This window comes from Opisthocomus hoazin, chromosome 14, assembly GCF_030867145.1.
Source record: "Opisthocomus hoazin isolate bOpiHoa1 chromosome 14, bOpiHoa1.hap1, whole genome shotgun sequence".
NCBI classification, from domain to species: Eukaryota; Metazoa; Chordata; class Aves; order Opisthocomiformes; family Opisthocomidae; genus Opisthocomus; species Opisthocomus hoazin.
Window position 1 is genome coordinate 21497009 of NC_134427.1, and position 27494 is coordinate 21524502.

A 27494-nucleotide genomic window follows, 5' to 3' on the forward strand; every position below is an offset into this window, starting at 1 on the left:
GTCTGTCGAGCACGTGTCGCCCCGGCTTAAACACACATCCCGCGGGAGGGGAGTGGGTCCTGGACAAGACTGCACGGAGCTGAGCCTGGCCGAGCGTCTGCTCCGAGGCCACGTGGCTGAGCCAGGTCGGGGCCGTCCCGGCGCTTGGGCAGCCTGACCCCAGCGTGCAGAGGGTATCTGGGGGGATCTTTGCGCTTCCCCGGTGTTTTTCCACTGTTCAAAACTGTGGAGGTGCTTGAGAGGATGGGGTAAGTTTGGATGCTAAGAATCTTCATTTGGCTGGTGCAATGCCTGGGAGAGCCATGTGGAAAGGTGGGCTGTGTTTCAGTTCTCTTCTGCCCTCCTGGGACCTTTTAGAAGCACCAACAAGAAAAACCTGAGCTTTATGTTGCTAAAAGCCAAGTCAACGGAGGAGCTGCTTGCTGTGCCGGAGTTTCGCTCTGTGGTAACTGCGGTGCAGTTTCTTGCCTCTGGCTGAGGTTGGTTTTGTTCTGTCAGTCCAAGCTGGAACCAGGCAGAAGGCTAACTGCATCTTCTGTGAGTGTTTTTGCTCAGGATTAAACTTTATAATTAAGGATTTGGAGGTGCCTTTACACACAAAATGGTGCAAAATTAGCTTTCCCCTTCCAGCCTTCCAAACGGTTGGAAGCAAACGGGTCGGGAGCAAACATCTGGCTTTGTTTGACCCGCGGTGCTCTGGTGTGCTGCAGACAGAGTCGTATGCTTGTCCTCCGGCAGCCCTTTTCTCTTCAAGCTTCATCTTTAAATATTGTTTTTATAATAGTTTGTAGCTGTTCAGAAACATCTTCCGTCAGTTTAAACCAGTGAATTTTCTTTCTTCTTTTTCTGTCTCCTTTATCTGATTGTTTTAAAGACATCAAGAGAACTACATTTCTGCGTTAAAGTTATGTACCTGCTGTGGTTTCCCTCAAAAGCTAAGCTCACTGTGATTTCAGGAAATTAGCAAGTTGTTTTACTAGTCAATTCTTTTGACAGTTCTTTTTCATATAAAATTTTTATTTTACTGGATACTCAGTAGTTTTTTCCCTTCTAAAGGGCTCTTATAAAAATCAAAAGAGTCATAAAAACCTTTACACTTTTTTTTTTATGGATGCAGGAAAAATAAAACCAGGACTTTTACTTAAAAGGTAATCTTGGGAAGTAGCGTGGGTTTTTTTTTTTTCATAAGAGCATTCTTAAAGGAGCCAGATTGAGACACCCAAATCTTACCGAGGTGCTCGCTCTGTTCTGCTGATCCAGCCTGAAGGAGTCAAAACAGGGTGGCCTGCACCCCCCAAAAATAAAAATGCGCGATCATCTGTGGTGCAGCGGTGTGCGTTGCGTGAGCTGTGGTGGTGCCCAGCAGCCCTTCAGAACTGGCAACGTCGTTGTGCTGTGGGCAGGTTCCTGCTCCAGCAGGCTCTGGGCTTGGGATCTGAGACACGGGAGAGGAGAAGGGAGAAGGGACTGGAGTTATTGGAATGGCTCTTGGGTGACCTGAGGGGCTGCTGGAGAGAGCCCAGCGGAGGGCTATGAGGATGATGAGGGGACTGGAGCATCTCTCCTGCAAGGAAAGGCTGAGGGAGCTGGGCTTGTTCAGCCTGGAGAACAGAAGGCTGAGAGGGGACCTTCGAAATACTGATAAATATCTGCAGGGTGGGTGTCAGGAGGATGGGGCCAGACTCTTTCCAGTGGTGCCCAGCGACAGGACAAGGGGCAACGGGCACAAACTGAAGCAGAGGAAGTTCCAGCTGAACATGAGGAAGAACTTCTTCCCTCTGAGGGTGACGGAGCCCTGGCCCAGGCTGCCCAGGGAGGCTGTGGAGTCTCCTTCTCTGGAGATATTCCAGACCCGCCTGGACGCGGTGCTGTGCAGCCTGCTGTGGGTGACCCTGCTTGAGCAGGGGGTTGGACTGGGTGACCCACAGAGGGCCCTGCCAACCCCAACCATTCTGTGATTCTGTGACTTGGTTTTCAGATAGGCTATATTTCATTTATTTATTTTTTTAGACGTAATAATTTGATGTTCCCTTGCTTCATCCCTTTGGATAATTTAATGTAAAGTTTCTGAGATTGGGTTTTTGGAAGGGTTTATAAGAAAAAGAAAGTGATGGCTACAGAGATTGTTGGCAAGAGGCGTCACCTAAGGAAATACTGCTGTCATTTCATAACAGAAAATCAGCGGCATTTTGTATTGCATCTCTCACCAGAACATTTTGTGTTCTGTCACTGACACCATTGCTGAGTGTTTCACAGAAATCTTTTTCAGGAGTTTTTCTATACCGCTTTTATTAAGCGTGGAGGAGATGGGATTTTTGTGGAAAGCCTGCGAGTGGATGGATGAGGATGGCGTTCTGGGGAGAGTGGGGTGGGGTGGGATAGATGGGCTGTGGCAGCAGGTGATCTTTCTTCTGCCTGAAGAATAACATGTGCACGTTACGGGACTGGGTTTTTTGACGCACAGAGGAACTTGTATAAGTGGATTATCAATCTTGTCGAAAGGTGGCTTGTTAACCATTACCAGTGTATTTATTTATCTACCAGTGTAGTTATCTAGAGCTTACCTAACAAAAATGTGAAGTTTCAGACATAATCAGGAATGATGGTTTGAGCAAGAAAAAAATCATGTTCCCTTGCAAATCTTAGCCCCATTTGCAAATCAGCTCCAGCACAACATTCCTTCGTAGAGAAAGCGTTACTTTTATGGTGTGCTGTAGCCTCTGCTTATCATACGCACAATTACAAGAAACCAGTAAAAATCAGTATCCTTGCACAGTCTCTGCAGATCTCTCTGCAGTGCAGGGATCCCAGACTGGATCGGTACTGTGGAACTGGTGGGTGCTCCTGCTGGAGGAGAGCCCATGAGCCGCACTGCTACGGCCAAGTCAAGAGGTCCTTCTGCGCAGGAAGAAACGTGTTGCTTCTGTGTTTGGTTTTGGGGTTTTTCTTTCTTTTCACCTGATCTGGTGTTGAAAAGCTGGGCAAAATTTTAAGGTGCAGAGCTTGCCCCTTTAGGTGAAGAAGCTGGGTAACGCGTCACCAACCTGTGGAGTGGGTGGAGTCTTTGGCAGTTGGCATTTATCACTCTCCCTCACGCCTGTGTGCTGCGAGGCAGGGATCATCGGGTTTGTTAAGCTCAGAGGCCACTTTACTTTCAACCATGTGTTTCAGGGCCTGCTAACAACAGCCATCTGGGGCCGTGGTGGGCTCTGCGGGCCTGGAACTTTGTTTGTAGTCCTTATCGCGGGGCTAGAGACACGAGGGGGCATGGCTGATCTGCTGGGCTTTGCCACTAGCCGGTGTTTAAAGACCCAAAACTGCTTAAATTGAGCTCCCAGCTGGAGGTGGCTGGGGTGCCAGTTCTGCTTGGGTCTTCATGAACACAGGTAGTATCAAAGAAACTCCATGTATTACATCTGGCTATGTGCAGCCCAGGGTGGAGATAGCCAAGCTGGGCTGGCTGTCCAACTATCCTTGTATAGCCTTGAGCCCAAGGCAAGTATCTGCCCATGGCCTTGCTGTTGGGCAGGACAGGCATAGCGGGCTTTGCGTGTCTGCTCAGGTCTCTTTGGCTTCGAGAATGACTTGAAGTACGCTAAATGGAGCCTCCTAAATGTAGACCTGAGCCGGGCTTTGCGTTTGGAAGAGGCAGACCGCTCTCCAGCCGGCGGTGGAGGAGACGGGGTGGTTGTCTCGGCGTCAGACCCCGCGCTGGTGTGCGGTTGTGCGAGGTGGTTGAAGAGATGTCTTGGAGAAAGTCTCCGCTTTGGTAACTTTGGCCAAGAACGAGTACCTGAAGTCTGGGGGTTTGATGTTGGAGTTGGTTGTGTTAAAAAGCTTGAAAAGGCCAATCTTTGGCCTGTCTCTGAGTGGGAGGGCACAGATCTCCGTCTGTGTCTTGCGGCTCAGGAACTGCGGCTGAAAAAGAAGAAAAAAGCGTTTGTGTGAATGGGAGGTGAGGACAGGAGAAGAAAGCTGTGTTATCCTTTAGACTTAACTTATCTAAACAAGCATAAACCCACTCAGGCATCAAAACCTCTTTCACCTCTCAGGAATATTATCAGGTTGGGGGCCTTAGGACATCATGTAGACAGTGGCTCATTTAGATATTAAAAAAAAAATGCTACCAAATAAAAAAGTACCATTCTGATTTTTGTTTTTAACCGCTGTAAACTATGAACTGCTACAGTCTCTTAATGAGGAGAATGTCTCCATGCTGCTGGGTTCCCAGTGCCCTGCCAGGGTAACGACATTTTTCTTTCTGTTCCTGGAGAACATTCACATGTGACCATGAGGAGGGAGGGGGGGGGAAAAAAACCAACCCAAAAGTAATTGTGACAGCACAAAAACTTGTCAGGGAGGTTTGGGTCAAATGTAGGATCTGAAAAATTCTTTACAATCTGTTTTTTTAGTGGGATTTTAGTTGTGGGTGTCCCTTTTCCTTACCCCTTTCCCACAGCCCGCGGTGCTTTGTGTGGCGTGGGGTGATGCCCTGCGCTGTGCGTTGGCTGCGTCAAGGCCGGCAGAAGCGCTCGGCTGGGAGGCATCGCTCGCTGGGCGCAGAGGCCGGCAGCCCCACGGTGTGTCCAGAAGCCCTGGGCACGGCCACTGCCCCGAGAGCATCCCCGGTAGGAGGCTTGCTCCAGGCAGGGCCGTGCACTGGGTGCTGGGGAGGACAATGGCAAGGCCCTGCTGCCTCCTCAAAGCACTGCATTTTAGAACAGATTTAGCTTTCCAGTCACAGAATCACGGAATCATTAAGGTTGGAAAAGACCTCTAAGATCATCAGGTCCAACCATCACCCCAACCCCACCGTGCCTGCTAAACCATGCCCCCAAGTGCCACATCTACACGTGTTTTGAACCCCTCCAGGGATGGGGACTCCCCCACTGCCCTGGGCAGCCTGTGCCAAGGCCTGACCACTCTTTCAGTGAAGACATTTTTCCTAATATCCAATCTGAACCTCCCCTGACACAACTTGAGGCCGTTGCCTCTCGTCCTATCAATAGTTACCTGGGAGAAGAGACCAACCCCCCCTCACTACACCCTCCTGTCAGGGAGCTGTGGAGAGCGATAAGGTCCCCCCTCAGCCTTCTCTTCTCCAGACTGAACAGCCCCAGCTCCCTCAGCCGCTCCTCATCAGACTTGTTCTCCAGACCCCTCACCAACCTCGCTGCCCTTCTCTGGACACACTCCAGTGTCCTACACTGCTACACGGACAGTCCTGCCTTGTGCCTTGGCCTGTGTCATTTGACCGATGTCGGTGATGGTGCAGGCGCTGCAGAGGCCACTTCCATGTCTGCTCGGTGGAATCGTTCTTTTTTTTTTTTTAACTTTTGAATGGACTAATGCAGAAAGAACATATTTATATATTTTCAGTTGATCACATTGCATGTTGCTTCTTTGGACCTAGGCACACTGAACATACCACCTCTGTAAAATAGAGAGCAGCGTCAGTTTTGCATAGTTTCTAAATCCTTTTGGACACAAGTGACTTAAAAAAATCCCCACGACAAAACCACCAAAAACCCTACAATAGAAGTAAAATGGCAGACTGAGATACCAGACTACAAAAGTATTCGGAGTAATTGGGGATTATCCTTTAATTTCTTGAATTGAGGAAGAACGAAATCTTGTTCTTTTTGTGCAGACTCTGTATTTCACCTGTGATGGTGATTGCTAGGGCTGGGGAATAAATGCTGAGAGTTTATTTTGAAAACTTGACGGGGGTAGCTGTGGCACCGGCGTACGGCGCTGTACGGACTGACAGGGACACAGGCGGGAGCTGCGTTTGGTGCCGGGTGGGAAGTCGCGAGGAGTGTCCGGACTCCTGTGGCTGGGAGCTGTCGTAAGCGGGCCCTGGGAAATGGAGTGGCAGATGCTCAGAAATGAATTGAAACTTTTTTTGTTTTGTTTTGTTTTTTTCCCTGCTGAAATCTTGTGTAGCAGAGATGTATTGTGCAAGCGCAAGACGGTTTCAAGAAGCAAAGAAAGGCCTATTCAGTGCACAGCCATTGATGAGAAGTGAGGTTACTTTTAATTTCTTCTACCATGAGTATTTTGTGTCTTTTTCGTCCTTAATGACATTCTGGCTCGTTATAGGAATTAAGCACTGTGAGTTAAAATAACAAATCTGCACTATGCTTTGCTGGGTTTTAAATCAAAATGGCATTCTTTCTTCGTGAGCCCATAATCCTTTCTTTTATACAGTTTGATGCTAGCCAGCTTGCTTCCTGAGGCAGAACCATTAGATACCAAAAATATAATTGCTCCCTATATGAGTGCTCCTTTGTAGCCCATCCCTTTCATGTTTTGAGGCTGCAGCACTTCTGTTTCTTTAAAAATATTCTATTAGCTTCTTTGGAATGGTGTATCCCAGCCTCCGCAGGTGAGAGGTCGGTGCCTTGTTGGGATGCAGTGGAGGAGTGGAGGTTCGGGGTTAGGATTTGCCTTCTGGAGCGGCAGTTCAGCTGGAAATCGGGAAATCCAGAGGCAGGCGGGTATAATTATCCCATCAGTGCCAGTTGGGAGTTAATTAATCTATAGTTCCCCACCTGGCATCCAAAGTGGAAACTGTTTTGGGTGAGGAAGAGAATAGTAATGGCTTATCTTGCGCTTGGTTTGGAACACGCAGATGTTGCAATATATACGTCATGTTTGTTAATGCGTTGCAGGAGCGTTGCTTTGCCTCATTCCACAGCGAAATACGTGGAGGTGTCTTACTTGTACGGACAGGTGTTTTAAAACCCCAGGGTGTCTTCTGTTTTTTCCTCCCCTTGCTTCTTTCCATTCTGTATCTGTAACTAAAAGCGCTGCAGAGACCTGCAAAGTAACCCTCCCCTTCCCCCCCGGCCACCCTGCTGTCCCCTGGGATCGGCCGTGTCGCTGGAGGAGGGAAGGACGTCGGCAGTGCAGCTGACCTGCTCGCGCTGCTCCCGTGCTGAAGGTTAGAACAATAAAAGCCCCAATACATAGACATTTCCTTTAATAATACAAACCCGTTTTCTCTAGTCTGCCGAATTCAGAGCGTCTGGTGGTTTCCATGGAGAAGTATATTTCTTACAAGGCCCGGCTATTTTTGCAGACTATTTTGTAATGTATTTGAGCTCGCAGTCTTGTGCCGTTTCTGTTCTCCTGCTCCCCGAGCGGTGCCGGGAAATACTGCCAAATTCCCGTGAAGCTCTGGAGAAGGAGCAGGCCAGGGGCCTGCAGCCCCGACGGTTTGGAGGGTGAGGACGCTGTCTTTGTGCCGGCCCCCGGTTTTATTGTATTTCGAAGGAGAGTCCCCGCGCGGGTGGGAGAGGCGAGGCTGCTCCTGCTTACGCCGTCGAAAGGATGCTGCCATGACCCCGTCAGGTCTTCCTTTGGAAAAGGCAATTTTGCTGCTGCTGTGGAGTGGAGTGGCTTGTTCTGAATTTTCTGTGGACTGAGTTTAAGCTGGTTTTTAATTGACAGCTAGGCTTTTTCCAATTTTCTAATAATATATGAAGTTTTGTCTAACAAACGCCATTTCTTCCTTAATTGTCTAATTAGAACTTAAACTGCAGTGGTGCTGCGCAGCTCCTTCGCTGCTTTCTTCGCGTGGCTGCAAGAAGAGAAACCTCAGGAAGACGTGACTAGACAACGTACTCTCACTGCAGCTCGTCTCCCATTGCTTCGGTGTTGTCCACTACAAGTTTAATTACTGTGCGAGAAATACTTTTCTCAAGTGGAGCCAAAATCTAGGATTTAAGCCAAAGTAAATTAACAGTTCTCAGAAAACCTGGAGTCCCAAAGCCAAGAATTTCAAGGCTTTTAGGCATCTCTCTGTTACTGGCAGGCAGCTCGTGATGTCGTGTGGTAGAACAAATGGACACCGAAAAGCTGAAGTCAGCGTTGTGCCAGTTTAGCAGGGAAGATTAAAACCGATTTAATTTGTGGAGGCCAAACTGAAAATAATGATTATACACAGAAACGGTGGGGTTATTTCATAAGCCGTATCCGTTCTTTTCCATTAGTGGCAGATTTCCAAGCTTCGGTCTTGGTTTCCTAAAGCTGCGCTCTAGCTTTTTTATTTTGGGGACAGAGGGACTGCTTGTTTGTGCAGTTGCATTTGATTACTTGTGTTTCCGAATGTGTTAAATGCAATATTCTGTTTGTTGTGGGAGGTTTTTTTGGTGTGGGGTTTTTTTTGATTTTTTTTTTTTTTTGTAAATTGCCTTACTAACTCAGTCCAAACATTGAATTTTGCAGAAAATAGCCAGCATTCAGGAACTAAGCAGGAAAGTCTTAGTGGTTGATGCAGCAAGGTTGACACGCACATTTTCTTTTGAAGGAAATTGATGGTGCTTAATTTCAGCTTGTGTGTGCAATCAGGAGGACTGTGGATGTCTAATTCGGTGCAGCGCAGGTAACGAGAGTTCCTCTTTGTCTCTGGGTCGTGCAATACGCAGAGCCCTCGGGAAGGGAGTTCTGGTGCTGCCATGGTGGCTGCCGCGAAGGCGACCGGATCGGATCCTGCAGAGCTGCGAGCTTGGACGTCGCTGGGTGTCAGGAAAGCAGGAGATCTCGTTTCTGCAGATTTGGGTGCCTGCTGTTGGGAGCTTCGTGGGTCTTTCTTGCCATTACACTGGTGATCTTGACGAAGGGGCCAAACGCAGCAGGGCTGGGAGCGGTCCGCGGTGGGTAGATGCAGCCGCCGTCTCTCCTCCGGCGCGGCCGCGCGGGGAGGGAGGTGTGCGGGGTGTCCCTGGTGCTGCCACGCGTCCGTCCCTGCTCCCCGGCATCTCCCGCGCCTTTGCCGCTTCATACTCGCGCTGTATTCTGTGCTAAAGCAATACTGCGACGCAGACTGCGGCGGGGGTTATATACATCTGCTACGCCTCGTCGTCGTCAGACCGTAGTGGAGACGCTGAGGCTGGTTAATGAACTTCCCCGCAACGGCCCGTGTCGTTTGTGTTGGTGGGCGAGGCGTGCAGCCACGGCACGCGGCTGGCTCCGCTGCTCGCTCTGTGCTCGGTCTTGTTCCTGGGGTGTGTGCGGTCTTCTAATAATGATAATTAAAAAAAAAAAAAGGGAATTCTATCTCTAAATTCATTTGTTAAAGTCTCTATGCGGTGTAAGTGCTCAAGGAAGGAGGTGCTGAAGGAGAAGCGAGTCCTGCTGTATCGCCTTCGCCCCTGGGTGCAGGGAGGGTGGGAAGGCAGCATCCTGGACTGGCGCTGCCCGGGCTGGCGGATGCTCCGGGTCCCGCCGCGCCGGCAGAGGCTGCGGTGCCTCTGACTCTTCCGCCGCCGTCCCCGGTGCGTGCGCGCACGTCAGAGCTGCAGGATTTACTGAAGCTGGTGGGCAAGCGGTGCGGCGTGCTGAGAGTGAGGAGAGGAGGCTCCGCGCGATGCTGGAACAAAGAAAGCAGGTAGCTTCGTGTTCGGTCAAGGCGAAGAAAGAAAACATTTGCTCTGTTTCTTTTAGTTTTTTTTGGTACAGATGAATTATTCGACACGTGCGTGTGTGTCGTCACAAAACACCTTTGCTCCCACGGGAAAGCAAGGTGGACGCTGAGCAGAGTGCCCGTGAAGTGGACCTGTGTGCCTGTACACACATATATATGTGTGTGTGTGTATATATATATATATACACTTAATAACATAAAAGATGCTGCTGAGGGAGTTTGCTGGGTGTAGCTGTGACAGAATCCACAGAGAAAAGAGAAATGGTGTATTACAACCAATGTGACGGACTGAATTCCTTGTTTTGATGTTTACTGTGGGTGTCAAGGCTGTATAAATGCAAACAGCACATTCATGAATTATTTTGTGTTGCTAGTAGGTTTCTGAAGAAAATCATTTGTAATGAGCTTTATTTATGCGCTAGAAATAAAGATGGGATTAGGAGAATATTGAACTGTAAATGCACTGGTGATTTTTGGCTTTTGTGCATAGCACAGAGAATCTCATCATTTATCTCCGCTCTGATCTTGAATATGCAGAGCTGGCTGTGCCTTTCATGCAGCAGCTATTTTAGCTTGCAGCAGTCTGGCCTTGAGTCTGTAAGGCGTGCTCGTTGCCGAGCAGGCACCGTACCTCCGCGGGCCTCTCCCGGTGGTCCTGCCGCCGGCTCTGAAGCTTCGCCGTGCTTTTGTTAACGTACCGTGACCCAGATAGTTCCTCCTCTGCCTTTGTCGGTGCTCAGCTCGCCAGCTAACGGTCTGGTTTGCGCGGCCTGATTTACCTGCCGCTGGGCCGTGGATGTGGTCACGCACGAGGTGTTGCTGCCTGGCTGCTTCTGGCTGAAAGAGATCTTGGAGGTGAGGAGGATGACGGGCGCGTGTGAAGGCTGGGCTGCAGAGGGGATCGAGCCAGAAGCTGCTGAGGCATCTCCGGCACGAGGAGCCTGTTTTGGCAGGAGGAGGAGGAGGAGATACCGTACCCGGAGATTTTTGCTTTCCAGATCTCCTGCTGGGATCAGAGCGCTGCGAAGATCCAGCGACGGCTTGCCAAGGCTGCGTTGAGTCTTTCACTTGCCATGTCATTTTCCGGACATGGTTTTTAGGCAAACTGGAACGCTCGTGTGCAGTGAGCTAGTGTCAAGGCCAGTCTCGATGTACCTGAAGAACGCCTCTGTCTGAGCTGATTTACCATCTGAAAAACCTGAAAATACGCTTCAGCACCTCTAGAACAGCGCGCAGCCACCCATTGTGTGCGGGCAGTGTTCACACGGGGCACGGGCTTATTTACCGAAGGCTTAGCTGAGGGTGTACGTAGGTCCCCGTATCAACGAGCCCCTGTTTTGCTGCAAAGGGAGGATGCATCAGATCGTCTTTGGCGTCATGTTAGATTAGGAAATTTGCTCTCTGCTGCTGCATTTTAACAGGACTGTTGAACATCCTTCAGTGATTAGTGTATTGGAGCCGTAGCATGCATAGTGTCGAGAGCACTTACAGCCGCAATCTCAATTTCACACAGGTGCAGACAGCAAATATTTTTTCTTAGCAATTTCAGGCTCATACACTTAAAAGGAATGGAGGTGTGTTTTTCATTTGCCTGTTTATCTGCGCTGTGCGTGCTGGTTTTGGAAGTGCTGGGGTCAGTGGCGAGCTGTGAGTTTTGGGCTGAGCGTTGGCATTGCTTGACGTGAGCTGACCTGATTGCGTTCCTATAAATCAGCTTCCCTGAGGTGCTTCCCTTCCAGTCACCGTGCCTGGGAAGCAGCTGCTGAAACTCTGCCCCTACCCTTGACCATTAAAAGTGAGCTGTTTTGGATGAATCTGGTTCAGGAGGTTTGGTCTTGGTGTCTCCTGACTGGTGTCATCTTCCCAGTCCTTGTGTTACCAGGGACATTCTCGGAGCTGCATGGATGTCAGTGGTGGTTTGTGGGGTGTTTTTATGAGCTAATTCTTTAGCTTGGAGGTGTGCTTCATCTTATTTAGCCTTTTAGAGCCAGCAGGTTTGGTCTTGGTGTCTCCTGGCTGGTGTCATCTTCCCAGTCCCAGTATTACCAGGGACATTCTTGGAGCAGCGTGGATGTCGGTGGTGGTTTGTGGGGTTTTTTTATGAGCTAATTCTTTAGCTTGGAGGTCTGCTTCAATTTCTTTAGCCTTTTAGATTTTGCAAAAGAGCCTTGCCCGCTCGTTGGGCTGCCTGGAAATGTACTTTTGCTTTAATTCAGTCACCTTGAAAGGGGACTGCCAAAAACAAAGGCAGGATCCGGCGATACGGATCAGCTTACACCAGATCGGCATTGTTGCTGGAGCATATCTCTTGCAGTGAGAGAAGCTTGAAACCTGCAGGGTGTCTTTTTATGAAAAAAGCAAAATGTATACTTATTTGTATGCATAGACCACCTAGGGGAGTTTCTTTTGAATTTTGCACCGTTTTAACCACTCATTGATGTGAGTGCTTATTGCAGGAGCAAGGACAAATAAGATGTGCGGTAGCTGAAGGGCCGTTTTTGTCTGGGAGTAAAGAAGATTCATTAGGCCAAGAGGCAGGAGGAATATCGGCAGCGACATGCCACCTGTCCAGGAACTCGGAAGTCGGGGCGGCGTTGTCTTACGTCTTTTAATGGATGACAAAGCTGCTTCTGTGAGGTGCTCCCTGAGCTATGTAAAATAGAGATTGTATGCGTGGGGTGAGTAGGAGTTTATACATATTGGTGTGTTTTTTTACTAGGAGATGAATATCTGATTGTTCCTCTTTGTCCTCCTTCGCCTCATTGGTGTCCAGCTGTAGAATGTTCCTTCTAGGCTTGACTGGCCTGGTTGGTGTTGGCCAGGCAGGGCAAGGCACAGCTGCCCAGCTGCTGCGGTATCTTGTCGGGCTGGCTTTGGGGTGGGGGAATTGCTGTTTCTTTGTGATGTTTGCAAGAAGCCCTGAAACATGATCAGAACCGAGGGGACCTTAGAAATGCTTATAAATATCTGAAGGGTGCGTGTCAGGAGGACGGGGCCAGACTCTTTTCAGTGGTGCCCAGTGACAGGACAAGGGGCAACAGGCACAAACTGAGGCAGAGGAAGTTCCAGCTGAAGATGAAGAAGAACTTCTTCCCTCTGAGGGTGATGGAGCCCTGGCCCAGGCTGCCCAGGGAAGCTGTGGAGTCTCCTTCTCTGGAGATATTCCAGACCCGCCTGGACGCGGTGCTGTGCAGCCTGCTCTGGGTGACCCTGCTTGGGCAGGGGGTTGGACTGGGTGACCCACAGAGGTCCCTGCCAACCCTGACCATTCTGTGATTCTGTGAAAATGTTGAAATCTGGGCTCTGATGCATTTTATTGTAGAGAAAGTACGTACTTTATAGCTTCTGTGCAAAGTTTTGTGTGTCAAATTGTGCAGTGAAAGAGTGTAATTGTTTTACCGAAGTCTCATAGAGAGATGAAATAGGGCTACAAGAATTTCTGAAGAAGAGGTATTTGGTGCAGCTTCTAGAAATGAGATGGGAGGTACCCTTGGTCCTTTTAGGACCTACTGGGACCTTGGACCATGTAATTTTATTTTCTCAGTGCTGGTGCAGTAAAGCGTAAAACTTGGGCGGAACTTTTTGTCTCGCAGGGCGCTGTAGGACGTCTGTGCCCAGCACACTGAACTGAAGCCCGCTCTAGGGTGGATTGTAACAAACTTTTAAGGCTTGAGCGGTAGCTCAAAAGTCATTTGATATATTCAAAAGCAGCAGGAGGAAATGTTAGTTCAGCAGCTTATGGCCAGTAATGTGACGTGAAAAGGTCACTCTGTAGCCCACCCAAATCTAACAGCACTGCTCAACAGCTTGGTGGGGATGCTGCCCAGGTGGCCTGCAAGTTTGGGTAGAATTTATGAATAGCCTTTAAAAAAAAGGTTGGAAGAACCGAGAGGTTGCTGCATGCCTAGATGCCCTCGCTAACCGTGCATTTGAATTTGGAGTTTTATTATCTTTCGGTGCAGATTTCTGCTAATGAGTTTAAGAGCAGCTGTAAGCTTTACCCGCAGGTGGAAGCTTTCCTTCCCTACGCCCTCCCCTCCTCTCTTAGGAAATCATTCAGAGTCTCGGATTTGAAATGCTTGGATTCTTCTCAAAGATGATTGAGAGCAACTCTGCCATGGTGTGGGATGGTTTTGCTTCTAAGCTGAGGGGGAGTCTTGTAGGCTGGATGTATCTTTATATCAGCTCGCAGTCAGCATTGGCGTAACTTGCTTCCCGGCGTTATTTCAGCCTTTGCTTCTCCCCATCCCTGCCCTTTCCCAAGGCCCCGGTAGGGATGATGGCCCTGCACCGTTAATTCCTGGGTTTGCATTCCTTGCCCTAAAGTTGCCTGGGGGAAGATGTGCTTCCAGGAGTAGGTGGAAGCTGGTAGACAGGAGCTGTGGATGCAGAGCGTGGGACGGGAAAGACACAGTGAAGGTGCCAGATGTGCTGCAGCAAGGATGCTCTGCTCTTGTGGCTATGGATGCTTTAGACAAGGGTTCTTTGAATTGTTGTGAAAGGTTTGATTGTTTTTGTTGTTTTTTAAATGGCCTCAATCACCATGGTTTGTAAAATTGATTCCTTGCTGCCTTTTCCCCAGAAGGTACCATTACACGTGAATAGACCTTTCAAATTCAGCTCCATTGAAAATAATGGAATTAGTCTGTGCTGTTGTTCCCATTAAGGAAATCAATCTTGTTTTGAAAACCCCTGTGCTTTTGAGAAGAGCAGAACTTGACAGAAGGATCTACCTTTCTGCTAGGCGGAATTCCCCTGGAGACATCTGCTCTTGGTGGGCATCCCTTCATGCTCGCTTTCCTGCGCGGGGGAGATTTGCTGGGATTTTGGGACTGGCGTTTCCTTCAGTAGTTTTATGCTGTTACTTTTGTTAGTTTTTAATGCTGATCTCTTTCCCCTTTTCCTTTATCTTTCCTGACGTTTATGTCAGGTCATGGACAAGTAGTTAGGTGCTCCACAGTTTGATTTTTGGTAGGGCTAACCTCCCTGAGTGTAACGAGCAGGCTGGGTCTAAGGATTGTCTCCTGCTTGTCCTCTGCCAGAACTGTTAACTGCTCCTCTCCATTCGTTCAGGAGAGCTTGTTACTGCTGTCGGGTCTTTGGTGGCCTCTTTCCAGAGCTTCTGAGCCCTCTGAGAGCCAGTGCTGTGCGATCCCTTGCTGGACGCCGAGTCGGTGGGATGTCCGCGGTGATTTGTTGACTGGAGGCTGTGGAGCCATGGAAGCCATGGATTTCTTCCTGACAATCCCGTGTAATGCAGTGTTGTGTTGCCTGCTTTGCTTGTCTTATTTCCCTCTCTGTTCTGCTATATTTTTCTACATTAAAAATATACATATATAAAATAAACAAGGAAGTTTCTGTAGAAAATAAATCATTGTGGAGAGAGGGCAAAATGACACTAAATTGGCAGCTTTACAGAAGGTATAATGCCTTTGATTGATTAGTTGTCAAAGAAATATAATGTACTAAACATGATGAAGATGAAGGATGTTAAGATGGTTAAAATTCAAGTTGCATAAGTGTTGGGTGTTAGGCTTAGAGCCTCTTCCAGAATTTTAATTTTGCAAATGCAAAGTATTTGTTTTATGCTATTCCTTAGGAGCCCTCTGGATGTTTGGGAAAATTTGAGTTCTTAAAAAAACAAAACAAACAAAACCCAGTCTGAAAGTATTTAGTATTCACAGTTTATGAATTACGTAGAGAGACATTATTTTTTTGTGTGATTAATAGTGAGCTTCTGAGATGCATTAGACACTATTTACAGAAACTGAGCACCAGAAATAATAGTAGCATTATCCTGAACCTCATAATTACTCTCAGGGTCCAATTTTACATTGTATCTAATGTTCGAGAAATAATAGCAGCGTATTTTTCAGCAAATGATTATTTAGGTATTTAGATAGATACATGTACAGCAGGAGAAAATATTCGTTAAACTAGACAATGCCTTTTGAGGGGATTAGGAATTCTTTTTTTCTTTTTTTTACCTTTTGCTCTTTCTTTTGTAAGTACATCCTCCTCTCCCGGGCTCATTCCTCCTTTTCTTCCAGCAGGCAGGAGTTCACAGCAACAAATCCGTGGGCTTTGTATGGAATCCCTGTTGGAGTCCTCCTCGATGCTCTGCATAAGCAACCTTTCAGAGCCTTTTATCACTCTTATCTCCCGATCGGGGGATGCCCGCTTTGGCCTCCATCCGCTCCACTTCCCCTCTTTCCAACTGCTAATAAATCCTAGTTTACTTAACAAAGCAGAGCAGAAGGGAGCCTCCAGACAAGCCCAGAGGTTGCTGGGTCCCCTCGGAGCTCCTGCCCCTTTGCTGACCGCAGGTTGCTTCTCTGGGCTCCTGGCGTGGCCTGGGCCTGGGTGATGGGCAGCGTGAGAACATGGGGCACCAACCACCTTGGCCTCCCTCTTCCCTACACAAGGCACGGATCGCTCGCCTCCGCTTTTGTGGCCAGTTCTCATCTTGGCAGTCTTTCTAACGAGAGCCCTCCTTGAGCTTTGTGCTGTCAACTTCACTGCTCGTTCCTAAATACTCAAACAAACATCTTGCTTTCTCTCCTGGGGAGACTTCTCTCCGTATCTGCACAGATACCGCAGTATCTTTCTTAATCATCTCCTTTGCTGTGATGCTGAAGAGGCGAAAAAAAATGAAATGCCCCAAACCTGACAACAGTTAAGCTGGTGACAAATGACTGTCATATTGACCAGTGTAGGCTGCTCGTTTCTGTTCCCCTCTCTCTTTAGCAGCGATAGGAAGTTGGACTGCGAGCTGCTTGAAATCATCTCCCTGTTCTGCGCCTGCACAGCGTCAGTAACCGGGACTTGTGGTCATCACCGCCATGAGCTGCACTTCTAGGGAAGGCTGGGGAGCATGTTTTCAGATGTGTTGGGGGATGACAGGGGCCCTCAGGCTTGTCTGACCGTGGGAATTTGTCAAGAACTGCAGTCTTCATTGGGACTTCGCGTTTGAAAGCTGTCCCGTGTTAGCAAAGGTGAGGTGATGAGAGCCCCTGCAAAGACAAACTGAGAAGTTTTAGGCAAGGATTTTGTTGTTAGGCCCTGCCAACGCAACAGGTTTTGTTGTCCATGGACAGTTCTTGCTGTGAAAACACGCAAGATGAACTTTCCATTTCCGTTTACTATAGCTGTATTTTAGAATCAGAATGAATCATAGAATGGTTTGGGTTGGCAGGGACCTTAAAGCTCATCTTGTTCCAGCCCCCCTGCTGTGGGCAGGGACCCCTTCCACCAGACCAGGTTGCTCAAAGCCCCATCCAACCTGGCCTTGGACACTGCCAGGGAGTGGGCAGCCACAGCTTCTCTGGGCAACCTGGGCCAGGGCCTCACCACCCTCATGGTGAAGAGTTTCTCCTTTATGTCTAATCTAAATCTCCCCTCTTTCAATTTAAAACCGTTCCCCCTTGTCCTGTCACTCCATGTGCTTGTCACAGCCCCTCTCCAGCTCTCTCGCAGGCCCCTTCAGGCACTGGAAGGCTGCAGTAAGTTCTCCCCGTAGCCTTCTCTTCTCCAGGCTGAACAGCCCCAGCTCTCCCAGCCTGTCCTCCCAGTGGAGGTGCTCCAGCCCTCGGATCATTTTGCGGTTCTCTTCTGTGTGTGAAAAGGGATGAGGCTTTATCTTCAAAACACCCAGCAGCCCCATCTCAGGTGCTTCACATGCTGCAGACCTTACGTACAGCAACTGCATGGAGAGGGTAGCCCTGAAGGAGAAGGTTGGCTGTGGGCAGAGGAGCCTGTCCCCATGTCCTGCTCCTAGGCATGTCTCCACCGCCACGAGTCCAACTTGATTTTCTTTGTCCCCTTTTTTCTATCCTTTGCCTTTAAAGTTTTTTGGATGTTGAACGTCTCTTTCGCTTGTGTGGTGGGCCCTAGCTGACTCCAAAGCCCTGCTGTACTGCCTAAGCGAGCTCTGTCCGTGTGGTCAGCCGTAGCGATGACCTCTCACCGTCGTGCTGGGGCAGAATGAGCCGACTTCTGCATCCGCCGCCGCTTCAGCGCGCGACTCGTAGGCAGCCCTGACCGCTGCGCTGGCGGGAGGAGCGTCGGGACGGTGAAGAGCTCACCTTGCGCGTCGGTGTCGAGGCTGAGTTTGTCAAGTCCTGGCGAAGAGGAAGGGGCCTTCCTGACTTGCAAGCAGAGCAGGCTTGAGATGAAAGGCAGTAAACTACAATAAATGGGGAGCTCCAAAGTGGCGTTCTTAGAACTGCGTTTCAGAGTACAGCAGCTCTTTAAACTGATTTCAGTAATGAATAATTAAAGCGTGAAACACAAGAACAGTAAATATTTAATTAAAATACTAAACAGAAACTACAAGAGCGGTTGAAGACAAAGGAAACTTTATTTTATTTAATCCTGGTCTGGACAGAAGGACGCAGGGGGATGTGCAGCCATCAAACCGCTGAGGGGGATGAGAAATTCCTCGTTACTTATTAACCACTCTCTTCTGAATCGTCCTTCGTAGATTAATTTGTGGGTATAGTGGTTCAGATAATATTACGTGTATTCCTTTCCTGGAAACGTTTGTGGACCTTGTAAATGCAAGAGGCTGGGGTGCTTTGTAGCCATTCTACGGAGAAAAAAATATGTTCCAGCTCCAGTCAGAAGTTATGTGTTCAACAGTAGTTAATTAGTGGCTAAAACACATGAATATATGGAGTTGCTTTGTGTGTTTGCTATTAAAATTAATAAAACCTTCACAGGAAATGGCTGATTAAGAAATTGAATAATAGTAGATAGTAAATAAAAAAATAAAGCAAGTCCTGAGAGTAATTTTTTCCAGACTCCACACACCACACCCCCCATGTTCTGGACTTTTATGAAATGTGAGATTATTTAGGGTCTCTATAGTTAGAAGTAAAATTAGATGTTGGTTGAGGCTGTGTTTATTAATCAAGACTAGTAATTACAAAGTGCTGTTCGTTTCCGAGAGGTATTCAAGCAATCCTCGCCAAAGCCCAGCAAGAATGAATAGATAATATGTGTAACTGGTAGGGGGAGAATGAGCATTCAAGGTTGATGAAGATCTAATTTCCATTTAAAAATGAAACCACGTCGAATCTGAGGAATTAGAAGCAATGAGGACGATGCGTTGAAGGGTGTTTAGAGGCAGTGTTGCTCTTCCTTCTGGATTGAAGTCTCCCAAGCCGTCAGGTCAGGGGGACCTGCCCGCTACCTCATCAAATGATGGCAGAAGCAGAGCCGTAGGTCACTGCTGACGGGGACTTTCTGCCCATGACAGCCTATCCTTTGAGGTTGTCTTCTCCAGCCACTGCTTTTCCTATAGCTGAACAAAACAAAATGAAGCAGAGGAAGTTCCAGCTGAAGATGAAGAAGAACTTCTTCCCTCTGAGGGTGATGGAGCCCTGGCCCAGGCTGCCCAGGGAGGCTGTGGAGTCTCCTTCTCTGGAGATATTCCAGACCCGCCTGGACGCGGTGCTGTGCAGCCTGCTCTGGGTGACCCTGCTTGGGCAGGGGGTTGGGCTGGGTGACCCACAGAGGTCCCTGCCAACCCCTAACAGTCTGTGATTCTGTGATTCTGTGCAAAGGCGTGAAGTGATTACATCGTCGTCCCTCTGCCATCCCTCCCAAGGGTCAGCGTGGGCAACGCGCACTGGGCCAGCCTTCCACAGAATCGAAATCCGGAGATTCTTTCTGAGCTTCGTCTCCCATGAGTGTACTGAGCGCTGCCCAAAGACGTTCGCTGGTAACGGCTTGGTTAGTCGCCGTGGCTCTGCAGCATCGTATTTCTGAGGACTTGGATCCCTGAGTGGAGCCCCAAAATTGGAGTTGAATGCGGAGTGCATGGAAGAGTTTAACTCTGGACAAGGTGATTATTTTAAAAATAATAATAATAATAATAGCAGTAATAATAAAATGATAATAAGAGCAGTGAAACCGACAGAGCTGAGTGTGAATGCAAGAGCCTGTTGGTCTTCGACCGCTTGGGACTGCGAGCCTGCTCCTGGAGCACCTTCCAGAGCTGGAGAACATGCCCAGGCAGGAGGGGACCCAGGGGACAATGTTTTTGAATCTAGAGGGGCAAGCAACAGCAAGTTGGCGAGATGCAGAGGGAAGCTTTGGGCTCGGCGGCAGAGGGAAGGTGGCCGTGAGCCTGGGGGGCTGCAGATTGAGGGGGCTGCTACACAGGTGGGCGTCTTGGGTGAGGTTCCTCGGCTCGGCCCGAGCCCCGCTCTGCACTGCCTCTCCTGCGGAGCAGTCGCTGGGGAGTTCTGGATATCGGCTGGTGCTTGTCAAGCGTTTGAAGATTAGATATGCTGCGTGTGAACAAGTTTTTGCTTTTCTGGTATTGAACTTGGATAGCAAGGTGATGAGCATGGTATAAATATCTTGAGAGGGAAATGCTGAGCATAATAATTTTTATCAATCTCTAGAGCTGTAAGACCTTTCTACAACCGTCTGCGTTTTTGGTGCCTGATTACTCATTTATGCCTGCATAATAGTGCAGTTAGCTGTTCAGCAGCAGAATGGGACGGAGGAGATTATCGGTTTAGTAAAGCTGTCGTTCCTAAGATCACAGTGAATTTCTTCCGGGTGTTGGGTCGAAGGGAAGAGCAAATGGCGGGGACCTCTGGGTGGGATTAAGGCATTGCCAGTGTGCTGAGTGCTCCTTGGCTCGGCGGGAACGGCGGTTTACAGGCTGATGCTTGGTTTTAGTTGTGATAAACCTCTGCTTAGAAGACTTTTCAGAGTTTGGTTTTGTTTTAAAGCTGACATTACTGAAAAAAAAAAAAGTCTAAAACCAATGGGCCCTTAGCCTTGAGATTAGCTTTTTATAAATGTGATTTCCCCCCCCCCCCAAACAAGCAAAACCCCCTAATTATAAAGGATTGCTGCTTTCGGGTAGCACTGGTATGATTTAATATGCCACTTGCTATCATCACCTGAGTCACTCCTACGGAAGAAAATACGGAGAGTGCTTCTGTTGGGCACGCTGCAGCAGGACGGAGACTTCTCTGCTGTGCTGTGGGAAGGGTTTGTTCCTGACGTGTTAAGAACATGGAAGCCCTTTCGATTTAAGGTATGTGAGCAGTCCTACAGTTCTTAATCCTTTTGCTAATTTTTTTTTGTTTTTTAAAGTTGTCCCTGTCTCTGAAGTGCGAACCAGTTTCGGAAGCGTTTTGAACTGGCTTGATTAAATGGTCTTTCCTTTAGGAAGTCTTTGGATTAGCTGCAGTGTAATGGTACAAAGCTATTCCCGCTCTGCCGTGAGAAATGGTCAGGGCTGGGCCGCCCGTGAGCAGCCTGGCGACGTCGCCCTGCGTGGGATGGATGTACACACTCATTAGGGAGGCTCCCATTAAGCACCTCGCAAACACCACTGAGCAGCTCGACGCTGCTCGTAGAGACGCTTTGTCGTGTGCTGGGCGAGCCATGGTCGAGCAGCTGTGCTCGAATTCCTTTCAACGCCGTCGGGTCTCGGCTCTGCCCGAGGCGAGCAGATGATGCTCTGCGGCTTGACAAGGCCCCGTCCCAGAGGGACGAAGGCGAGCGAGCGAACTGACGGAGGTGCCGGTTCACAAAATGGGCTGGGATTGGGAATTCTGGTGGCGGGAGCATGAAATACAGAATTCCAGTTTCCGTGGAGAAAGAGGCGGCCAGCATGTTGCACAAACACGTGTCCCTTCAGAGCTGGCTCCGGAAGGAGCAATGCGGTTTCTTTTTTTCTTCTTTTTTTTTTGGTTTGTGCTCAAAATATTGAAATGTCGCATGTGAGGGGAAAATACCTGCCCCACAAGAAAAACACAATTAAGACATTAATTATTAGCGCCCAGAGTATTTTGAGTCCTTTTTGTATTCAATCAGTTGTAATTAAACACTCGATGAACACAAAATTAGGTCATATATTATGTAAATAGGATGAGACATCCAGTAGCTCCAGCCACAAATGCTTTGGGGCCCTTAAGGGTACGAATCACGAGCGGACTCTTGGAGCCTAACTGGTTCTGTCTGACCCTGATCTCCTTCTCTGTCGCATGCCCACCTGGACGCGGAGCGGACAGCGAGGAGGACGCGGGGCGAGGCCGAAGGCGGGTCAGCTGCTGCCTCCGGCTGTGGCTGCCCAGCCATCCCCCTCGCCTGGGGGTCTCGGCCGGTCTGAGAGGAGCTCTCCATGGGGAAGACCTGCTCCCTGCCCGCGGTGGACCTCCCTTCTCTGCTGTGGTCCTGCCGTGTGACTTGAGCGCATCCTTTAGAGCCCGGCAGGATGAATTTAGGTGTATTTAAAAAGAAAATGAATAGATGCGTAACCATCATGCTGAGCGAGGCTCGGAGCAGGCGGCGCTGCCCAGGATCATGCCCTCTATTCTCTTAACATGACACTTGATAACTTCTGTTTTAGCATTCGTAATTACAAATGCCAAACTTGATTTTGCTCCCTTGGAGGACACTGGGAGCAGTAACAGGTCCATTATTATTAGTCAGAACAATTATGCAGCTCTTAAAGAAAGCAAGAAAGAAAAAAACCCCAAGCTGTGGGATTCTGCTTGCTTGCGACAGGGACTTGCCCGCTGCGGGTGCGTGCTGTGCAGAGCAGCGCTTCGTGGCAGTCTGAAGTCCCTTCATCCTCGTGTCCTCCACTCCTTGTGGTCTTTGTTCCCATCTCCAGAAGTGGCTCTCGAGGAGCACCACCATCCTCCCCCCTTCCTTTCTCCCCAGCTCTCTGCATCCCCACTTTGAAATCCGAACACAAGCCTCTGCACGTACGAGGCACGTGGAGAAGAACGAGAGCATGTTAGGGGGTGCTGGTGGCTGAGCAGGGAAGCAAGAAGGGAAAATTACAGGGAGCTGTCTTCCTTCCTAACCTTTCCTGGTCCTCCACCGCCCGTTCGTTTCTCGCCCAGCCCTGGTTTGCTTCCCAGTGTAAGAGGCTGCAGTTCAGAGCTGGCTGGGGGATGATGCATCAAAAATTCTGTTGGAGTCTTTCAGGAATTAGTTTACTGGAGCATGTGTGGTTCGGTGCTGCTTGTGTTCTTCAGGTGATGGAAGAAGTAGATTTTAGTCCATAATATTTTGAGTTTTTAAGAGAGATAGTGTCTTCTCTAGCCTCCTTCCTCCTCCTGCGACCCCCCACCCTAACCAAAGCATGTTTATTTTACAGAATTTCTCTCCTTAGCCCACGACTGATTCCTCGTAGATCCCTGACAAAAAGCAGGATGGGTTTTAATCAGTAAGAAGAGATCAGCCTTGTCGTTGGGAGCGAGGGTGCTTCATGGGGAGGCGTGGTGGGAATTACGCTGCTCCCGAACCTTGGTGTGGGGGATCAGAATAAGCCTGTAAAAGGGAAATCAATGAGCATATTACTGTAAGGGAGACGGCGTCTGAGTTTTATGCCCAGGTAGCTTTTTTCCTAACTCACCGTGAGATAGGAAGATACTCACCCGTGTGAGAGCTGGTCTGCGCACCTGGAATTAGTACGGCTGGAGTCGCCAGGAGAGGACTGCAGCGTTGGGGCTCTCGGCAGCTCAGCGCAAGCCGAGAAGGGGGCTTGCGGCATCAGGCACTTCTCTCGCCTCTCGTAGCTCTGAACAGCAAATTACAGAGTTGCCTCCCTCGGTTTGTCTTGCCATATTACCTCTGGAACTGGGATGTAATGCCTGGCGTGTGCAGTCCGATGTTTAGAAGGGAAGAGCTTACTTATCTGGCTCTGCTGCGATAAACCTATGTGGACCTTTAAGGTCGGTTGATGTGTTGCAAGGGTGGGCAACTTCTGGGAGCTGGTGGGTGCGACCCTGGGACTGGGATGTTGCTGTTTGCTTTTGGTAATAATAACTGCTGGGGAAAAATGAGTCGGCCTGGACACGCTGAAGCCCTGATATTTCACTTTCAACCTTCCTTCTAGCTGGGTGGGTCAGGCTTGACTGCTTTCAGCTTCGCGCCGTCAGGAGGCATGGATTTGGCTTCTCAAGCAGCGCAGGGCTGGCTAAGTGGTTGGCAGACATTATAGAAAAGCGAGATGCTGTTCATGCTGCAGTGGATAAGAAGTTGGAAAGCATTGGTTTAAGATTGCAAAAGGCTGAGAGGAAAATTGAAGTCATGGAGATAACGATCATTGGACCTAATACTGCTCTTGCTGAGAATGCCAAAGACCAGGTTGTAAGGTGTGCAGAAGTCCAGTTGATGATCTGGAAAATAAGTGCAGATTGAGTATTATCATCTTGGTGGGAGAATCTTGTGAATATATTGACAGAGCAGTGGAGAGATTCGTGCGCGTGTTGCAGGGTGCTGGTCGAGCTGCATAAATGCTAGGTGAGATTTCTTCAAGAAATGATTCAGTGTGTCGTCAGGGCATCGTGGTAGTAAAATATTAAGCTCCTAAGCAGTGCCTTCTTGGGACAATAAAGCAGTGAATGTTATTAAATAGCACAGCAACTTGAAACTGGTCCGTATGTTGCAACTCCAGCAAAAAAATCAATTTTTTTTCATGAAGTGTTGGAGGATTGTTCAGTCTAAAATCTCAGGAGGTGATTTTAATGCTCCGTGTCTTCTGTGTGTCACTTGGATTTGGCTTTTTCACATATATCCTGAAAAAAAAAAAGGTTTAAAATTGGTCTCACCGAAAAGCATGTAGGATACTCTGCCTTCTTATTGCCAACAGGTTATCATTTAATAAAACACTTTCTATTTACATACAAAATGGCAGAGAGAGAAATCTAGACTGTAATTGGTGCCATAGGCCTCCATCTTTTTTTTCTTTTTTTTTTGAAGAGAAAGGAGAATGAGATTTGAGGTTAAACTGTTTTTACCAACCGCATTATGCGCCAACAGGTAGTGAATAGATAACATCATCTCAGATGTAGGCACAATCAGATTTTATCCTCCAGCCATGGAGGTTTTGTGTGCAGCTGCTGACAGAAGATCTTATTTGCCTGACAAAGGCCTCTATGGACAGAGAAATATTTCCTCATCAACAAGAGGGGTCCTTCAGCATATTTTTGGATGGTCCACCTTTGGAACTGTTCCTTCATGAAGGTCTGCTAATTCTCTCCAACTCATTGAACATCTTCTATTAAAAAAAATATTAAAATATATAGATATAATATAAAAATTACTATCCTGACCTTTTCCTCCTCATTTTTGCTGTTGCCTTGACACGCTTTCCTATCACTGGGACAGCAGCGACGTGTCCCACTGCCCCGGGCTGGGAGGGCGCGGGTCTGGTCTGGCGCGTGGGGAGGGTGCGCGTGATGTTGGTCTGGGCTGTGCCGACTCGCAGTTGTACGCTTGCTGGTGGGGGGGGTGGTATAAAAAGGGATAAGCAGGTTAACCACTCGTTCTTCTGTGTTGTGTTTTTGTGCCAGATGTGTCGTGTGCCCCGGTGTTGGTTGTTCTGTGCAGAAATGGCCTCAAGTTGTGTCAGGGGAGGTTCAGATTGGATATTAGGAAAAATTTCTGTACTGAAAGAGCGGTCAGGCATCGGACCAGGCTGCCCAGGGCAGTGGGGGAGTCCCCATCCCTGGAGGGGTTCAAAACACGTGTAGACGTGGCACTTCAGGACATGGTTTAGCAGGCATGGTGGGTTTTTTTTGGGTTTTTTTTTGACCATGAGCCAGCAGCGTGCCCTGGCTGCCAAGAAGGCCAATGGGATCCTGGGGTGCATCAAGAGGAGTGTGGCCAGCAGGTCGAGGGAGGTTCTCCTCCCCCTCTGCTCTGCCCTGGTGAGGCCCCATCTGGAGTACTGTGTCCAGTTCTGGGCTCCCCGGTTCAAGAAAGAAGAGGAGCTACTGGAGAGAGCCCAGCGGAGGACTACGAGGATGATGAGGGGACTGGAGCATCTCTCCTACAAGGAGAGGCTAATGAAGGTGGGCTTGTTCAGCCTGGAGAAGAGAAGGCTGAGAGGGGACCTTAGAAATGCTTATAAATATCTGCAGGGTGGGGGTCAGGAGGATGGGGCCAGACTCTTTCCAGTGGTGCCCAGCGACAGGACAAGGGGCAACGGGCACAAACTGAAGCAGAGGAAGTTCCAGCTGAACCCGAGGAAGAACTTCTTCCCTCTGAGGGTGACGGAGCCCTGGCACAGGCTGCCCAGGGAGGCTGTGGAGTCTCCTTCTCTGGAGATATTCCAGCCCCGCCTGCACGCGGTGCTGTGCCTCCTGCTGTGGGTGACCCTGCTTGGGCAGGGGTTGGGCTGGGTGACCCACAGAGGTCCCTGCCAGCCCTGACCATTCTGGGATTCTGTGATCCTGTGATTCTGTGTGTTGGGGTGACGGTTGGACTTGGTGATCTTAGAGGTCTTATCCAACCTGACGATTCCATGATTCTGTGCAGTGCTGGGGGTTTCGCCCTCTGGTGTGTCTGCGGTGGGTTCGTTTCCTCTGCAACCGATGAAGGGGTTGTGTCCCCGCCATTCTTCGCAAAGGCCGTATGCCCAATGAAAGTGTGTTGTGTTAATCGGCCTCGCCTTCTCAGAATGCTTGGGAATTCAAACTTTGTTTTCCTGCTATGAAACCGGAGAAATGCTGGAGGTTCTCCTTTGGCCTAGGGCTTTCTGTAGTAAAAGAGAATTTGGAACCCAAGGACTAGATGACCCATAGAGGTCCCTTCCAACCCTGTGATTCTGATTATATTCTAGTCAGAGGACAATTTAATGTAGTGCAAGGTCTGACCATTTAAAAGATTTAACCTTTTCCTGATCCAAACTGGTTGATGTTTTCCTTTTCCCTGAAATCCCCATGAAGTGGATGGAGTTTGTTGCCTATGGGGGTCTGGTCTCTGTGACGCCTCTCTGTGCAGAACCCCGGGCCGGTTCCGAGCGGGTCCGTGTCAGAGTAACGCTGCTACTCCAGCATTGCAAGCGGCTGGTGGTGTGTCTGTGCTGTCATTTATTAACATCAGAGTCGCAGTCGTGCTGTGGCACCGTAGGCACCGTCCGAGCGTGTGGTGAGGGGAGGGGTGTGGGCTGTGGGACCGGCTCCTCGCCCGGCTCGGGAGATGCTTTGGGCAGTTTTCATGACTGGATTGGCAAGACCCTTGCTGCTTTCTGGGGACGCATGGGATGACCTGGCGAAACAGCCGGGAGATGGGGAGGAACGGAGGAGCAAAAGCAAACAGGACAATTACCTGAAAAAGGACAAAACATTTGGTGTGCAGAAAACACGCAGCCACGTTGCTGGTACCACGTTTCACGGCAGTGGCACTGGGCTGCTTCAGGGGCTGAGCAGACATTGTTTTGCTGGGGAAATGTGAAGAGGGTTCAAGGATATCCTCTGGAGCCAAGCGAAGCCAGAGGCGGTGGTGACTAGGTGGCTCACGCCGTCCGCTTGCACATGGCCTCAAGTTGCGTCAGGGGAGGTTCAGATTGGATGTTAGGAAAAATGTCTTTACTGAAAATGTGGCCAAGCATTGAAACAGGCTGCCTGGGGCAGTGGTGGAGTCCCCATCCCTGGAGGGGTTCAAAAACCATGTAGACATGGCACTCTGGGACATGGTTTAGCAGCCATGGTGGTGTTGGGTTGATGGTTGGACTTGATGATCTCAGAGGTCTTCTCCAACCTTGATGATTCTGTGACCATCCTGTGTCTGTGGGATGCCCTCAACTACTTGGCCAGAGGGCCCATAAAGTCAAAACATGGGCATGAGGGCTGAACGTGTGGGCTGGGGTCCAGCCTCAGGGGGTTTCCTGTTTTCGAGCAGCTGTTTGCAGGACCAAAGGGGTGCTGGGGGCATCATACCATGTGTCACCCATCTCCTCGCCTGCGCTTTGGTGTCTGCTCCAAAAGCTTCGCACGCCAGCAAAGTTTCTGATCTTCCTACTACTGACTTTTGGTTTAACTCCTCTGCTTTTCCGTGCCATGCCGACGAGCGCAGGAATTAATTTCTGTGCGCCGCTTAAAACGTAGAAGATCTTTTTGGTCACCTGTGAGATTGCTTAGGAAACTTCCGTGCTTTGTTGCCTCGCACGTGCTCCGGATGCATTTATGAGCAAGCCACACGCTGGGACAAAACTAGGTCACTGGTAGGCTCCTCGCTGGACAGATGTTGAATTTTCCCAGTTCACCCCCTATATTAAGCAACACAATTGTGATTT

At 49.1% G+C, this 27494-nt stretch overlaps 1 protein-coding gene across 6 annotated transcripts in view; it reads left to right on the forward strand.

Annotated features, from left to right (window-relative positions):
* NEXMIF (neurite extension and migration factor) overlaps positions 1–27494 on the forward strand; it is a 174299-nt gene that overhangs the window by 40926 nt on the left and 105879 nt on the right. The window contains exon 1 of one of the 6 annotated variants that reach the window (XM_075435821.1): positions 7938–7956. The exons of the other annotated variants lie outside the window; for them this stretch is intronic. The gene's annotated coding sequence lies outside the window, so the exon portion shown is untranslated. Of the gene's footprint in view, positions 1–7937; positions 7957–27494 lie in introns of those variants that run through there. 6 annotated transcript variants of the gene reach the window in all.